Genomic DNA, 17,052 nt, shown 5'->3' with positions numbered 1-17,052 from the left:
CAAGTGTGTGTCCACCCTCAGGAGAGCCAGGAAACAATATCTCACCATTCTCAAGACCGAACTCTCTTATCTGTCTCCCTCTTCCAAATCCTGGTGGCGTCTGGTCAAATCTGTTTCTGGTGTTTGTTCCCCCTCCATCCCCTCCCTCACCTCAAACGGCTTAACGGCTGACTCCGCACGTGAAAAAGCTGAATGCCTCAACTCTGTGTTTGCCTCTAAATCTTGTGTCCCAAACCCATCCCTCTCTGTACCCACCGTACCCAGTCGTACCCAGCTGCTCCTGGACTCTGTGTCCTTTCCTCCTGACAAGGTGGAAAAGTTTCTGGCAACCCTCGACTCTGATTCTGCAACTGGTCCTGACGGCATCAGCCCACGGGTCCTAAAATCATGTGCTTCTGCACTTTCACTCCCTCTTTCTGTTCTCTTCACCCTCTCTTTTGCTCAAGGTCATCTGCCATCTGCTTGGAAATCAGCCAACATCACCGCTTTGCACAAAAAAGGTGCAAAAACAGATCCCAGCAACTACAGACCAATCAGCCTTCTCCCAATTATCAGCAAAGTCATGGAATCCATCATTGCTTCAGATATTAAATCTTTCCTCTTCTCCAATGACTTGATCTCTGATCATCAATTTGGTTTCAGACCTGGTCACTCTACTCTGGACATGCTGCTTCTGCTTTCTCAACAATGGATGGAGGTCCTCAACGCCAAACAGGAAATTAGAGCTGTCTCCCTTGACATTTCACGTGCCTTCGATACGGTCTGGCACCCTGCTATGCTCTCCAAACTCTCCTCCTTTGGTATCCATGGAAATCTCCACGCATGGCTGGCGGACTTCCTCTCTGGTCGTAGTCAACGTGTGGCCCTGAATGGGTTTCTCTCATCTCCTCTTCCTGTTCAGGCTGGAGTTCCCCAAGGTAGTGTTCTGGGCCCTGTGCTTTTTCTGGTCTTCATCAATGATCTCTCTGACTCTCTTGAAAATCCTCTCTATCTCTTTGCTGACGACTCTACTCTCTGTCGCTCCATTCCTCATCCCTCAGATCGGCAGTCTGCAGCCTCCTCACTCTCTGCAGACCTGGACAAAATCACAGACTGGTCAAACAAGTGGAACATGTCTTTCAATCCTGACAAATCTCACACTCTTACAATGTCTCTCCGAAAGGACCGACTGGACAACCCTCCCATCTACTTTCTCAACAATCCTCTCAAAGAAGTTCTGTCGCTCAAGCTTTTGGGTCTCACTATCTGCCATGATCTTTCTTGGGAAAACCACATTTCCAAGCTGGCCTCCAAAGCCAGTCGCCGACTGGGCATCCTCCGTCGTGCGAAGTCCTTCCTTGGCACACCTGAGCTCCTCACCACATACAAGGCTTTCATCCGCAGCTCAATGGAATACTGTTCCCCCCTCTGGGCTGGTGCTCCTGCCTCACACCTTGCTCGGCTTCACGCTGTTGAGGCCAAAGCTTTCAGAATCATTGGAATCTCCTGCGATGTAGTCAATGCCGAGGGCCTTTCACTCACTCACCGCAGGCAGGTTGGTGGTCTTTCTGTCTTCTACCGACTCCTCTCCGGCCTTGCTCCCCCAGCTCTCTCTGTGCTCTGTCCCCCCAATATTCCTTCAGGTCGCACAAGATCTGCCTGCAACCCTCTTCTGGTTAAACTGCCAAAGTCTAGGCTCTCTGCTCACCTTCACTCTTTCATTCCCCTTTGCTCCCGCCTCTGGAACAAACTCCCCCACTCCCTTCAATCCCACTCCTCCCTCCAGGTCTTTAAAACAGCTGTTCACCACCATCTCTTATCTTCCCCCATCGAAAACCTTGATCTTTTCTACCCCCGGTAATTCACCCCAGAGTCCTTGCAGTGTTCATATGTTTTAATCCTCTCCCACCTCCCCCCAAGTCCTCCCGATGTCCCTGCTCTCAAATGTTGTGTTTGTGTCCTTCCCCCTCTCTTTTGTGTCCTTCCCCCTCTCTCCCCATCTTGTCTACCGCTCCCCTTGTTTTTTGTGTTTTGTGTGTCGGTTTGTCTTTTTGTGTGATTAATGTTAGCTCTTTCACGAGCCTCGATCTTGTATACAAAAAAAAAAAAAAAAAAAAAAAAAAAAAAAACCTCCAAAGCTGTGAGCTTTTATTCACTTGAATGCAACTGATCTACAAAGAGAACACAAAAGCTATTTAGCAAGCATCTGTGAGCACTTTCATTGCTATAACACCATTGTAGAGATATTAGCAAATGTAGAACATGTCTTGCAGCAATCTTACCAACTCAAAGACACAAGAGAGCGGAATGACCTGTCCTTACTCCCAGATGGTATATAAAATCCTCCCCACGCGGTCGGCGTCGGAATAGCATCTTACGATAAGTCACCAAATGTCTGTCTGTCCGTTCGAAGGTACCGTAAAAACTGCTGAACCGATCGCAAAGATATTTTCGGTGGGTAATCCTGGGATCCACAAGAGTAAAATAGGCTATTTAGTTTTCCCAATTTCAGCTTTAGTTTCCAGCATTCTCAGGTTTGGACTCCCACATAACATTCGCGTTTGCATGACGTCCATTGTGACGCGTGACGGATGTTTATATGAATCGATTAAAATATAAAAAACCCTTCAATTTCTGATATTTTGCCATCGCCATATGCAGATTCGCCACGGACCCACGATCGATGTTTCTATACGTGAACGTACCCGTTTGTTTGCGAACAGGTACGTTTTTCATGGAAGTCCTTCACGAACTTGCTTTCCATGTCTAACGTGCGACTGAATGTGCTACAGGAATGTGGAATTTATTGGTTTCATGCTTTAGCATTCGCCATATCTGCATTGCCTGTTAGTCCGGCAGCTAAGCTAAATATAGCATAACAATTGTGCATTTTGTGAGGAAAGCACCAAATTTGGCACACTAGTAGACTATCATATTATGAAAAGATCTGGATATTGGGCCATCTCAGATTCAGAGATTTGATTTTTGCAAGATTTGCAGATTTTTCAGATTTGCAAGCTGAGATTGCAACGCCAGGGACGGCCGACTCCTTCCTGCGAGCTGCCCACGTCACCCGCACAAGAAGAGCTCATCAAATCACTGCAGCGGCACTGCACATCCTGCAACACCGTGCGTATGAACGCCACTGTATGACATATGCTGATGATGCAGAAGACCTGCCTGAGTTCGAAGACTGGTGTCACCAGAGAGGAGAAGACATTCCCAACTTTCAGTACTGGGCAACTGTGCTGGAACTAGAGATTTTGGTACTGGTCTACGTGCGTTCTCTGCGGCAGGCTTCATTCACGATGTACCTTGATGCCCTGACGGAACTGGTCCCATGGTTCCCTGCCTTAGACCACACACACTATGCCAGGTGGGTCCCTGTTCACCTGAGGGATATGGTTGCACTCCCAATGAAGCACCCAGATGTAGCCAGAGAATTCAGGGCTGGCAACTTCACTGTACAGAAGACGAAGAAGGTGTTCTCTTCGATCCCAATCGACCAGGCGCATGAACAGAATAACGCCTGCATCAAAGGAGATGGTGGAGCAGTCGGCCTCACTGACGACCCAAGTGCCCTGCGGTGTTGGATGATTGCCGGGCCAGAAGTTGCCAGGGCCATAGAAGAGTTCCAAGATGGCCATCAACACTGGGTTAGGCGAGAGGACACACGTCATCATGACCAGACACCAAGTGTGCAGACCTCTTTCGCCAAGGATGTCCGCACCCTTGTCAGCGTCATAGAAGTGCTTGGCAACCCCTTTGAGGAAGAGAGCATGGATCTGGTTGTCCTTGACACAAAGGAAATTGCAGGTCCTGCTGCAGTTGAGACTGTCAGGAATGTGAAGAAGATTGGCCAAGAGCAGTTCCAGGCTTTCACCAGAGAATGCCTGGTGGAAAGGACCAAGCCAATTGATGATGCAATTCGTCGGAACAAGCTGAATGTGTCATTTTGGAAAATGGCTGCCACAGCCATCAGGGGCTGAATTTGAGATGGCCCAATATCCAAATCTGTTCATAATAGGATAGTCTACTAGTGTGCCAAATTTGGTGCTTTCCTCACAAAATGCACAATTGTTATGCTAAGTTGCCCCACTATGTTTGCTCCTGGCCTCCCACCCGTGCGTAGCACGGGTATTTCTCTAGTATTAGAGAATATAAATTTATGATGTCATCGCTGACGTGGTCTGGCAGCCATATTGGATCAAAGAAAAAAAAATGTTCAAAAACAGAAGAGTTGGCTCACAACAAGTTGACTGTGCACTGTGCAGGGTAAGTATTCTATGAATACTATCTGGTTTGTGGAAGTTTTGTACAGATGTAATTCCAGCAAAATAAAAGATTGAAAATAGAAAAGATGCAGAAGGGGGAGAGAATCGGCTCGATAGATGCCAAATGGCTCAAGAGACCACCACGTCACGGTGGTCTTGTCGACGTCACGGTGGTCTTGTCTACGAATGTTTGGGAGAACATTTTGTATTGACATGATATCCACAAAGATATTTGTGTCCAGAGGTGTGTAGTGGAAATGATGTGACGAGGAAGAACGGTAGATGGACAAATGGAATAGAATGAGGTAGAACCAGTGAAGACTTGTATGTCCGGTCGGAATATTCAAACGTAAATGGGTTGGGAAAGGTTCCTTGTGATGTGCAAGTCATGCTGTGCCAACTGAGTGGGAGTTGAGACGTTTGCACTTGGGGACAATTACTGTGTCACTGCAGGAAGGTGATGATGGAGGATGAGGCAGGTAAACCGCCTCTTTCCCGCTAACTGTTGATTTCAGCTTTATGTGATCACGTGGGACACTATTGTCCTTGTGAGTGTACATCTGTGATGTAAGGATTTTGTCTGTAACCTCGGACAAACTTAACCCGTCCATCTCAAACTTGCCATTTCCTCCCTACACCGTCCGCAGAACCCAAAAGCGGTCGCTCGGGCCCCCGCATCCTGGGCCTAAGATCCGCTGCTGCGTCCCGCCACCCCTCATGCGACCACAACTCTCTGGACGTCCCGTCCATCGTGGTCACCCCTCCAACACCAATCCCTACCAAGCAGAACCACTCCGAGGTTGACGGGAGCGGCAGAGGGATGTTCGTCCACCAAGCTGAAGGGAATAGGACTCCAGACACCACATAGTGTATGAAGGTGACCAAGGCTGAGAGGGCCAAGCACAGCAAGACAACGACTCTGTACATCTGGTACATCTGACAATGAGCCTCTCTATTTCTCTCTCCGCTTTGACGTCTTGGAACACGTGCCTGCGATCTTGGAGCACGTGCCTGCGATTCTGGAACACGTGCCTGCGATTCTGGAGCACGTGCCTGCGATCTCGGAGCACGTACCTGCGATCTCGGAGGACGTACCTGCGATCTCGGAGCACGTACCTGCGATCTTGGAGCATGCACCTGCGATCTTGGAGCACGTACCTGCGATTCTGGAGCACGTGCCTGCGATCTCGGAGCACGTACCTGCGATCTCGGAGCACGTACCTGCGATCTCGGAGCACGCACCTGCGATCTCGGAGCACGTACCTGTGAATGTGATCTCGGAGCACGCACCTGCGATCTTGGAGCACGTACCTGCGATCTCGGAGCACGTACCTGCGATCTGGAGCACGTACCTGCGATCTCGGAGCACGTACCTGCGTCTCCCTTCAAAGCGGGGGGCTCCCTGTAATGGCGCCCGCAGCGGCTCGGTCCGTGCACGCCATTTTGTTTCCATTCCCTGGGATTCGGTATGTTCAGTTCTGTGAGAAAATAATGAACAAGACGTGATTTCATGGTGTTAGTGGAAAAATATGATAAAAACATTTCCTTTTTTTTTTCCTTATAATAATTTATTTAATCTTCATTTGTTCCTCATGTTCACTGCAGGTCTATCTATTTATATCCCCACTACTACTTCCATCTCTTCACCTTTTATCGACTTGTTCCATTTCTCTGCCCATCCTCATTTCCTTTTCTCTCCCTACCTCTAAATTTACTTTGTGGACACAGGAGGGACATAGATTATGTTGTATCGACAGAATAATGAACTCTGAAATAAATCATGGAATCGTCTTCATGGATTCAGGGGAAGTTTGATGACGTGCGACAGCCACAGTGCTAATGATATGCACACTGGGCGGGGCATAAAGGATACGTCATTGTGCACGCCCACCGCACCAGCCAAGGATAGGCGTTAAGCCGGGTGTCCTACCTGCTGTCATTAGTTGGTGGATGTTAAAGATCCTACTTCGATCGCACAAGAGTAGGTGAGTTATCACCGTCATCCTGAACAAATTACAAATTCCTGCAGGGAAAGCAATGGCAAACCACCTAGTATATCACGTTTGCCAAGGACCCATAGACCTGCCTTCAAAGAGAGTCCATAAATCAATCTTCTGGAGTTGTTTTCTTCATTCAGAATTGTTATATTTTCTAATTATCTTCTCTCCTGATGGTGTGCACATCTGGCATGGATGATGTGCACATCTGGCATGGATGATGTGCACATCTGGCATGGATGGTGTGCACATCTGGCATGGGTGGTGTGCACATCTGGCATGGATGATGTGCACATCTGGCATGGATGATGTGCACATCTGGCATGGATGATGTGCACATCTGGCATGGATGGTGTGCACATCTGGCATGGATGATGTGCACATCTGGCATGGATGGTGTGCACATCTGGCATGGATGGTGTGCACATCTGGCATGGGTGGTGTGCACATCTGGCATGGGTGGTGTGCACATCTGGCATGGATGGTGTGCACATCTGACATGGATGGTGAGCACATCTGGCATGAATGGTGTGCACATCTGGCATGGATAGGTGTACATCTGGCATGGATGGGTGCACATCTGACATGGATGGTGAGAACATCTGACATGGGTGGTGAGCACATCTGACATGGATGGTGAGCACATCTGACATGGATGGTGAGCACATCTGACATGGATGGTGAGCACATCTGACATGGATGGTGAGCACATCTGACATGCATGGTGAGAACATCTGACATGCATGGTGAGCACATCTGGCATGGATGGTGAACACATCTGGCATGAATGGCGTGCACATCTGGCATGGATGGTGTGCACATCTGGCATGGATGGTGTGCACATCTGGTATGGGTGGTGTGCACATCTGGCATGGATGGTGTGCACATCTGGCATGGATGGTGTGCACATCTGGCATGGATGGTGTGCACCTCTGGCATGGATGGTGAGCACATCTGGCATGGATGGTGAGCACATCTGGCATGGATGGTGTTCACAACTGGAATGGATGGTGTGCACAACTGGCATGGATGGTGTGCACATCTGACATGAATGGTGTGCACATCTGGCATGGATGGTGTGCACATCTGGCATGGATGGTGTGCACATCTGACATGGATGGGTGTACATCTGGCATGGATGGTGAACACATCTGACATGGATGGTGAGCACATCTGACATGGATGGTGTGCACAACTGGCATGGATGGTGTGCACATCTGGCATGGATGGTGTGCACATCTGGCATGGATGGTGTGCCTCCATTTCTGTCTTTCACTTTCCTTCTTCCACTTCTTACAAATTTCTACACTCTGTCACTACCTACATGTGTTTCTTCGACTCACTCGCTCTGTACACCTCCAATTAGACACATGAGTGCACACCTTTACCTGCGCATTGTATTTCATTTTGCCGCGGTTTCTGCAACATGTTGAAAGGTTAAATCAAGCATGTCTGATTGTTGTGTTGGAAGAACGAAAATAAATCATTATGTAATACAATGTCCCTCTTGGGCGCAGAGAATGACACTTTAATGAGAAAACGGACACCTTACGCTTGCAGGTTTGGTCACCGCGCACGATGGAAACAAAATGGCGTCAAATTGCAAATTATCGGGACTCTGTATATACAGTGACTCCAGTGAGGAGGGGCTGGTGGTGGAGGTGGTGTCTTCATGGCTGCCTGATGTCGATGTGATTATGGTGGGGGTGATGGAGGTGCCTGATGTCGATATGATTATGGTGGGGGTGGTGGTGGTGCCTGATGTCGATGTGATTATGGTGGTGGTATGGTACCTGGTGTCTATGTGAGTATGGTGGGGGTGGTGGTGGTGGTGCCTGATGTCGATGTGATTATGGTGGGGGTGGTGAAGGTGCCTGATGTCGATGTGATTATGGTGGGGGTGGTGGCAGTGCCTGATGTCGATGTGATTATGGTGAAGGTGCCTGATGTCTATGTGATTATGGTGGAGGTGCCTGATGTCTATGTGATTATGGTGGAGGTGCCTGATGTCTATGTGATTATGGTGGAGGTGCCTGATGTCTATGTGATTATGGTGGGGGTGGTGGAGGTGCCTGATGTCGATGTGATTATGGTGGGGGTGGTGGAGGTGCCTGATGTCGATGTGATTATGGTGGAGGTGCCTGATGTCTATGTGATTATGGTGGGGGTGGTGGAGGTGCCTGATGTCGATGTGATTATGGTGGAGGTGCCTGATGTCTATGTGATTATGGTGGGGGTGGTGGAGGTGCCTGATGTCGATGTGATTATGGTGGGGGTGGTGAAGGTGCCTGGTGTCGATGTGATTATGGTGGGGGTGGTGAAGGTGCCTGATGTCGATGTGATTATGGTGGAGGTGCCTGATGTCGATGTGATTATGGTGAAGGTGCCTGATGTCGATGTGATTATGGTGGGGGTGGTGAAGGTGCCTGATGTCGATGTGATTATGGTGGGGGTGGTGAAAGTGCCTGATGTCTATGTAACAATGGTGGAGGTGCCTGATGTCTATGTGATTATGGTGGAGGTGCCTGATGTCTCCATGATTATGGTGGAGGTGCCTGATGTCTATGTGATTATGGTGGGGGTGGTGCCTGATGTCTATGTGATTATGGTGGTGGTGTCTTCATGCCTGGCTGATGTCGATGTGATTATGGTGGGGGTGGTGAAAGTGCCTGATGTCTATGTAACTATGGTGGAGGTGCCTGATGTCTATGTGATTATGGTGGAGGTGCCTGATGTCTACGTGATTATGGTGGAGGTGCCTGATGTCTATGTGATTATGGTGGGGGTGGTGCCTGATGTCTATGTGATTATGGTGGTGGTGTCTTCATGCCTGCCTGATGTCGATGTGATTATGGTGGTGGTGGTGGTGGAGGTGCCTGATCTCTATGTGATTATGGTGGGGGTGGTGGTGGTGCCTGATGTCGATGTGATTATGATGGGGGTGGTGGAGGTACCTGATGTCGATGTGATTATGGTGGGGGTGGTGGTGGTGCCTGATGTCGATGTGATTATGATGGGGGTGGTGGAGGTGCCTGATGTCGATGTGATTATGGTGGAGGTGGTGGTGGTGAAGGTGCCTGATGTCGATGTGATTATGGTGGAGGTGCGTGATGTCAATGTGATTATGGGGTGGGGGAGGGAGGGGAGGGTGGTGAAGGTGCCTGATGTCGTTGTGATTATGAGTGGGAGTGGTGAAGGTGCCTGATGTCGATGTGATTTATTCAGCGAGCTGTGTCAATGTCCCCTCCGAACACCACTACACATGGTTGGAGTTCACGAGGTGATACTGTTACTACTACTGTTGTTGGCATTTGTACGAATCTGGTTCAGGGCAACGTTCGGGATTTCATATTTTTGAACAAGACAGACAATCTCTTCGCTACGAAAGCCACACTTCCATTACCACCCGACATTCCATCGTGGAACTTGCACCTGTTTACCTGTGCAAAAATGTCTTCCAATCACTGTGAGCCTAAGCAGCTTGTTAAAGGTTGTTCAATAGTTACCTTACATTCTCGACATCACCACCAACAGGTATAGCGTGCTGCGGATTTGCCTCGAATCACAGAACAGATTCCATAACCACCGGAAAGGGGATCAAGGTGGACCGAGGATGTTGAAAACTGGCGGGAGGGCGTGGCTTCGTGTGCGCGTCCCGCCCCATCTCCGATCCCCCCGCCCCATCTCCGATCCCCCATCTCCTCCCTGTTCCTCGATTTTGCGCACGATCCATGTTTGTTTCCATTGATCGATTCGTCGACGTCTTCCGGAGGTTTATTTATGAATGTTCGATCAAACTGCTCGTTCCCCTTTTCCCATTCGTGAATAGTTCATCTGACGATGTTACCACGTGATCTCACGCTTTGCTCCTTCCCTTTGTTACTTGGTAGAGGCCACGCCTCCAGACACGTGATTCGAACTGTCCTCGCTCATTGGCCTGCACAGATTAAAATACGCCCACTTAATCGGTGACGATGCGATCACGTGTTCACTTCATTTCCGGCCGGACGGTGGTTCGAGTTTATATTGGTTTTTGGAGGCAAAATGCGAAGTTTCAGGTAAACTTGTGATTCATGAATAGAGAATGAAATGGAGGGAACGTGTTCAGCGACTCGCGGATCGCGTCGGATGGACCTGATCACTCAATGACGTCATCGCGGTGTTCGTACTGTTAATGTCAGGTGGAGCAGGTGACTACAAGACGTCGTTGGGAACCGATCACTAGTTAAGCGTTAGTTTGGTTATCCTTACCTGTCAAACTCTTTGTTAAAAAGGTTTGATAGCGCGTGATGATTGGAGAGTTAATGAGATTAATGATTAATCTCTCTCTGTCTGATTCTAATCTGTTGCTGGTTGGGATCAGATTTTCTGATTTGCGCTTAAGCTAACGCTTCACTTTTATAACATCAAAATATTAACATAATGTTCACCTGTCCAGGGTTTAACTTGGACTCGATGCTTTCTCTTCCTGTATTGAGTGTTAGTGTTATTGTATCGATTGGGGAGGGGAGTTCGATTCGTGTTAACTATTAGTGTTACTGTATCGATCGGGGAGAGGAGTTCGATTTGTGTTATTAACTGTTAATGTTACTGTGTCGATTGGGGAGGGGAGTTCGATTGGTGTTATTAACTGTTAGTGTTATTGTATCGATCGGGGAGAGGAGTTGATTTGTGTTATTAACTGGTAGTGTTACTGTATTGATCGGGGAAGGGAGGTCGATTTGTGTTATTAACTGGTAGTGTTATTGTATCGATCGGGGAGGGGAGTTCAATTCGTGTTATTTCCTGTTAGTGTTGTTGTATCGATCGGGGAGGGGAGGTCGATTCGTGTGATTAACTGTTAGTGTTACTGTATTGATCGGGGACGGGAGTTCGATTGGTGTTATTAACTGTTCGTTATTGTATCGATCGGGGAGAGGAGTTCGATTCGTGTTATTAACTGTTAGTGTTACTGCATCGATCGAGGAGGGGAGTTCGATTCGTGTTATTAACTGTTAGTGTTACTGTATTGATCGGGGAGGGGAGGTCGATTTGTGTTATTAACTGGTAGTGTTATTGTATCGATCGGAGAGAGGAGTTCGATTCGTGTTATTAACTGGTAGTGTTATTGTATCGATCGGGGAGGGGAGTTCGATTCGTGTTATTAACTGGTAGTGTTATTGTATCGATCGGGGAGAGGAGTTCGATTCGTGTTATTAACTATTAGTGTTATTGTATCGATCGGAGAGAGGAGTTCGATTCGTGTTATTAACTGGTAGTGTTATTGTATCGATCGGGGAGAGGAGTTCGATTCGTGTTATTAACTGTTAGTGTTACTATATCGATTGGGGAGAGGAGTTCGATTTGTGTTATTAACTATTGGTGTTACTGTATCGATCGGGGAGAGGAGTTCGATTCGTGTTATTAACTGTTAGTGTTATTGTATCAATTGGGGAGGTGAGGTCGATTTGAGTTATTAACTGTTAGTGTTACTGTATCGATCGAGGAGGGGAGTTCGATTCGTGTTATTAACTTAGTGTTACTGTATTGATCGGGGAGGGGAGGTCGATTTGTGTTATTAACTGTTAGTGTTACTGTATCGATCGGGGAGGGGAGTTCGATTCGTGTTATTAACTGTTAGTGTTATTGTATCGATCGGGGAGGGGAGTTCGATTCGTGTTATTAACTGTTAGTGTTATTGTATCGATCGGGGAGAGGAGTTCGATTCGTGTTATTAACTATTAGTGTTATTGTATCGATCGAGGAGGGGAGTTCGATTTGTGTTATTAACTGTTAATGTTGCTGTATCGATTGGGAAGGGGAGTTCGATTGGTGTTATTAACTGTTAGTGTTATTGTATCGATCGGGGAGAGGAGTTCGATTCGTGTTATTAACTGTTAGTGTTATTGTATCGATCGGGGAGAGGAGTTCGATTCGTGTTATTAACTGTTAGTGTTATTGTATCGATCAGGGAGGGGAGTTCGATTCGTGTTATTAACTGTTAGTGTTACTGTATCGATCGAGGAGGGGAGTTCGATTCGTGTTATTAACTGTTAGTGTTACTGTATTGATCGGGGAGGGGAGTTCAATTCGTGTTATTAACTGTTAGTGTTACTGTATCGATCGGGGAGGGGAGTTCAAGTCGTGTTATTAACTGTTAGTGTTATTGTATCGATCGGGGAGAGGAGTTTGATTCGTGTTATTAACTGTTAGTGTTACTGTATCGATCGAGGAGAGGAGTTCGATTTGTGTTATTAACTATTAGTGTTACTGTATCGATCGGGGAGAGGAGTTCGATTTGTGTTATTAACTGTTAATGTTACTGTGTCGATTGGGGAGGGGAGTTCGATTGGTGTTATTAACTGTTAGTGTTATTGTATCGATCGGGGAGAGGAGTTGATTTGTGTTATTAACTGGTAGTGTTACTGTATTGATCGGGGAAGGGAGGTCGATTTGTGTTATTAACTGGTAGTGTTATTGTATCGATCGGGGAGGGGAGTTCAATTCGTGTTATTTCCTGTTAGTGTTGTTGTATCGATCGGGGAGGGGAGGTCGATTCGTGTGATTAACTGTTAGTGTTACTGTATTGATCGGGGACGGGAGTTCGATTGGTGTTATTAACTGTTCGTTATTGTATCGATCGGGGAGAGGAGTTCGATTCGTGTTATTAACTGTTGGTGTTACTGCATCGATCGAGGAGGGGAGTTCGATTCGTGTTATTAACTGTTAGTGTTACTGTATTGATCGGGGAGGGGAGGTCGATTTGTGTTATTAACTGGTAGTGTTATTGTATCGATCGGAGAGAGGAGTTCGATTCGTGTTATTAACTGGTAGTGTTATTGTATCGATCGGGGAGAGGAGTTCGATTCGTGTTATTAACTGGTAGTGTTATTGTATCGATCGGGGAGAGGAGTTCGATTCGTGTTATTAACTATTAGTGTTATTGTATCGATCGGAGAGAGGAGTTCGATTCGTGTTATTAACTGGTAGTGTTATTGTATCGATCGGGGAGAGGAGTTCGATTCGTGTTATTAACTGTTAGTGTTACTATATCGATTGGGGAGAGGAGTTCGATTTGTGTTATTAACTATTGGTGTTACTGTATCGATCGGGGAGAGGAGTTCGATTCGTGTTATTAACTGTTAGTGTTATTGTATCAATTGGGGAGGTGAGGTCGATTTGAGTTATTAACTGTTAGTGTTACTGTATCGATCGAGGAGGGGAGTTCGATTCGTGTTATTAACTTAGTGTTACTGTATTGATCGGGGAGGGGAGGTCGATTTGTGTTATTAACTGTTAGTGTTACTGTATCGATCGGGGAGGGGAGTTCGATTCGTGTTATTAACTGTTAGTGTTATTGTATCGATCGGGGAGGGGAGTTCGATTCGTGTTATTAACTGTTAGTGTTATTGTATCGATCGGGGAGAGGAGTTCGATTCGTGTTATTAACTATTAGTGTTATTGTATCGATCGAGGAGGGGAGTTCGATTTGTGTTATTAACTGTTAATGTTACTGTATCGATTGGGAAGGGGAGTTCGATTGGTGTTATTAACTGTTAGTGTTATTGTATCGATCGGGGAGAGGAGTTCGATTCGTGTTATTAACTGTTAGTGTTATTGTATCGATCGGGGAGAGGAGTTCGATTCGTGTTATTAACTGTTAGTGTTATTGTATCGATCGGGGAGGGGAGTTCGATTCGTGTTATTAACTGTTAGTGTTACTGTATCGATCGAGGAGGGGAGTTCGATTCGTGTTATTAACTGTTAGTGTTACTGTATTGATCGGGGAGGGGAGTTCAATTCGTGTTATTAACTGTTAGTGTTACTGTATCGATCGGGGAGGGGAGTTCAAGTCGTGTTATTACCTGTTAGTGTTATTGTATCGATCGGGGAGAGGAGTTTGATTCGTGTTATTAACTGTTAGTGTTACTGTATCGATCGAGGAGAGGAGTTCGATTTGTGTTATTAACTATTAGTGTTACTGTATCGATCGGGGAGAGGAGTTCGATTTGTGTTATTAACTGTTAATGTTACTGTGTCGATTGGGGAGGGGAGTTCGATTGGTGTTATTAACTGTTAGTGTTATTGTATCGATCGGGGAGAGGAGTTGATTTGTGTTATTAACTGGTAGTGTTACTGTATTGATCGGGGAAGGGAGGTCGATTTGTGTTATTAACTGGTAGTGTTATTGTATCGATCGGGGAGGGGAGTTCAATTCGTGTTATTTCCTGTTAGTGTTGTTGTATCGATCGGGGAGGGGAGGTCGATTCGTGTGATTAACTGTTAGTGTTACTGTATTGATCGGGGACGGGAGTTCGATTGGTGTTATTAACTGTTCGTTATTGTATCGATCGGGGAGAGGAGTTCGATTCGTGTTATTAACTGTTGGTGTTACTGCATCGATCGAGGAGGGGAGTTCGATTCGTGTTATTAACTGTTAGTGTTACTGTATTGATCGGGGAGGGGAGGTCGATTTGTGTTATTAACTGGTAGTGTTATTGTATCGATCGGAGAGAGGAGTTCGATTCGTGTTATTAACTGGTAGTGTTATTGTATCGATCGGGGAGAGGAGTTCGATTCGTGTTATTAACTGGTAGTGTTATTGTATCGATCGGGGAGAGGAGTTCGATTCGTGTTATTAACTATTAGTGTTATTGTATCGATCGGAGAGAGGAGTTCGATTCGTGTTATTAACTGGTAGTGTTATTGTATCGATCGGGGAGAGGAGTTCGATTCGTGTTATTAACTGTTAGTGTTACTATATCGATTGGGGAGAGGAGTTCGATTTGTGTTATTAACTATTGGTGTTACTGTATCGATCGGGGAGAGGAGTTCGATTCGTGTTATTAACTGTTAGTGTTATTGTATCAATTGGGGAGGTGAGGTCGATTTGAGTTATTAACTGTTAGTGTTACTGTATCGATCGAGGAGGGGAGTTCGATTCGTGTTATTAACTTAGTGTTACTGTATTGATCGGGGAGGGGAGGTCGATTTGTGTTATTAACTGTTAGTGTTACTGTATCGATCGGGGAGGGGAGTTCGATTCGTGTTATTAACTGTTAGTGTTATTGTATCGATCGGGGAGGGGAGTTCGATTCGTGTTATTAACTGTTAGTGTTATTGTATCGATCGGGGAGAGGAGTTCGATTCGTGTTATTAACTATTAGTGTTATTGTATCGATCGAGGAGGGGAGTTCGATTTGTGTTATTAACTGTTAATGTTACTGTATCGATTGGGAAGGGGAGTTCGATTGGTGTTATTAACTGTTAGTGTTATTGTATCGATCGGGGAGAGGAGTTCGATTCGTGTTATTAACTGTTAGTGTTATTGTATCGATCGGGGAGAGGAGTTCGATTCGTGTTATTAACTGTTAGTGTTATTGTATCGATCGGGGAGGGGAGTTCGATTCGTGTTATTAACTGTTAGTGTTACTGTATCGATCGAGGAGGGGAGTTCGATTCGTGTTATTAACTGTTAGTGTTACTGTATTGATCGGGGAGGGGAGTTCAATTCGTGTTATTAACTGTTAGTGTTACTGTATCGATCGAGGAGGGGAGTTCGATTTGTGTTATTAACTATTAGTGTTACTGTATCGATCGGGGACAGGAGTTCGATTCGTGTTGTTAACTGTTGGTGTTACTGTATCGATCGGGGAGAGGAGTTCGATTTGTGTTATTAACTATTAGTGTTACTGTATCGATCGGGGACAGGAGTTCGATTCGTGTTGTTAACTGTTAGTGTTACTGTATCGATCGAGGAGAGGAGTTCGATTTGTGTTATTAACTGTTAGTGTTACAAATGCAAACTGAAGGTCTTCCTGCCACATGAATGGCACTCCATTCTTTAGTAAATCTCGGAGGGGTGCCACTTTATCCGCAAAGTGGGGAATATGTGGTGACAGATAGTTAAACAGCCCAATGAATCGGCCCAAGTCTTCCTTATCTTGTGGTGACGGCATCTTCTGGATGTCGCAGGTCTTCCCAGGATCAGGTGAGATTCCTTGTTTGCTGTAGATCGAGCCGAAGAGGTTGATATGGTCGGTCTTGATGATACATTTCAAAGAGTTGAAAACCAGACCCTCTCTTCGTGCTACTTTCATCAGGTTCAGAAGATTACGATCATGCTCCTCTTCAGTTCGTCCTGACACCGCCACGTCATCGGAAATACCAATACAGCCTGGTGCTTGCTCGAATATGCGGTCCATGGCTTTAGTCAGGTTCACGATGTTTTTTCGTTCAGAATTTTGGTAGATTAGCAAAACTATACATTTTTGGAATATTCAGAGCATGAGGAATCCAAAAATTAATGTTTACATTTGCGTAGACACCTTTGCGAAAATGACACTCAGGACAGTGATGAAGATCTGTAAAAGCATATTCCTGAACGGTATAGACCTCGTAGATCCTGTGTATAGGACTTATAGTTCAATCTGATACTGTAGGAGCTGTGCTCCCACGTAATCGGAAGAATGGACGCAACAAAAAGCTGGAATTCGTCCGAGTTTCTTTATTGTCACAAAACAACTCGGGTACTCTGAAAAGCCAGTTTATCGGGCAGCAATATATATACACATTATCCCGGAGCGTTTGCCCGGGAAAGGCGAGAGGGGGCGTGGCCGGGCGTCCTGGACGCAGCCTGGCAGGTCGAGAGCGGGCATGGCCGGGTGTGCCCGGGCATGCCCGGGTGTCCCGGACGCGGCCTGGCAAGTCGAGAGCGGGCATGGCCGGGCGTCCCGGACGAGGCCTGGCAAGTTGAGAGTGGGCCTGCCCGGGCGTCCTGGACGAGCCCGGCATGGTGATCGCTCCGCGTCCTCGGTAGGTGC

At 46.5% G+C, this 17,052-nt stretch overlaps 2 long non-coding RNA genes and 1 other non-coding gene across 3 annotated transcripts in view; 2 read left to right on the top strand and 1 right to left on the bottom strand.

The window, feature by feature from the left end:
• The window catches only part of LOC137426667 (uncharacterized), a 43,211-nt gene extending 35,458 nt beyond the window's left edge, over window positions 1-7,753 (top strand). The window contains exon 2 of the long non-coding RNA XR_010984389.2: window positions 4,901-7,753. This is a non-coding gene — a long non-coding RNA (uncharacterized LOC137426667). The remainder of the gene's footprint in view (window positions 1-4,900) is intronic.
• LOC137426668 (uncharacterized) overlaps window positions 1-9,933 on the bottom strand; it is a 43,991-nt gene extending 34,058 nt beyond the window's left edge. The window contains exons 1-2 of the long non-coding RNA XR_010984390.2: window positions 9,757-9,933; window positions 5,627-5,731 (exon numbers count right to left, since the gene is read on the bottom strand). This is a non-coding gene — a long non-coding RNA (uncharacterized LOC137426668). The remainder of the gene's footprint in view (window positions 1-5,626; window positions 5,732-9,756) is intronic.
• A 546-nt stretch (window positions 9,934-10,479) lies between these two features.
• LOC137428808 (U8 small nucleolar RNA) lies at window positions 10,480-10,623 on the top strand. The gene has a single exon (XR_010984762.1). It is a non-coding gene; the product is annotated as a U8 small nucleolar RNA (small nucleolar RNA).
• Window positions 10,624-17,052: the final 6,429 nt, after the last annotated feature.

This window comes from Myxine glutinosa, chromosome 5 (genome assembly GCF_964187855.1).
Source record: "Myxine glutinosa chromosome 5, kmMyxGlut1.1, whole genome shotgun sequence".
NCBI lineage: Eukaryota > Metazoa > Chordata > Myxini > Myxiniformes > Myxinidae > Myxine > Myxine glutinosa.
This window is presented reverse-complemented; position numbering and strand designations above follow the sequence as displayed.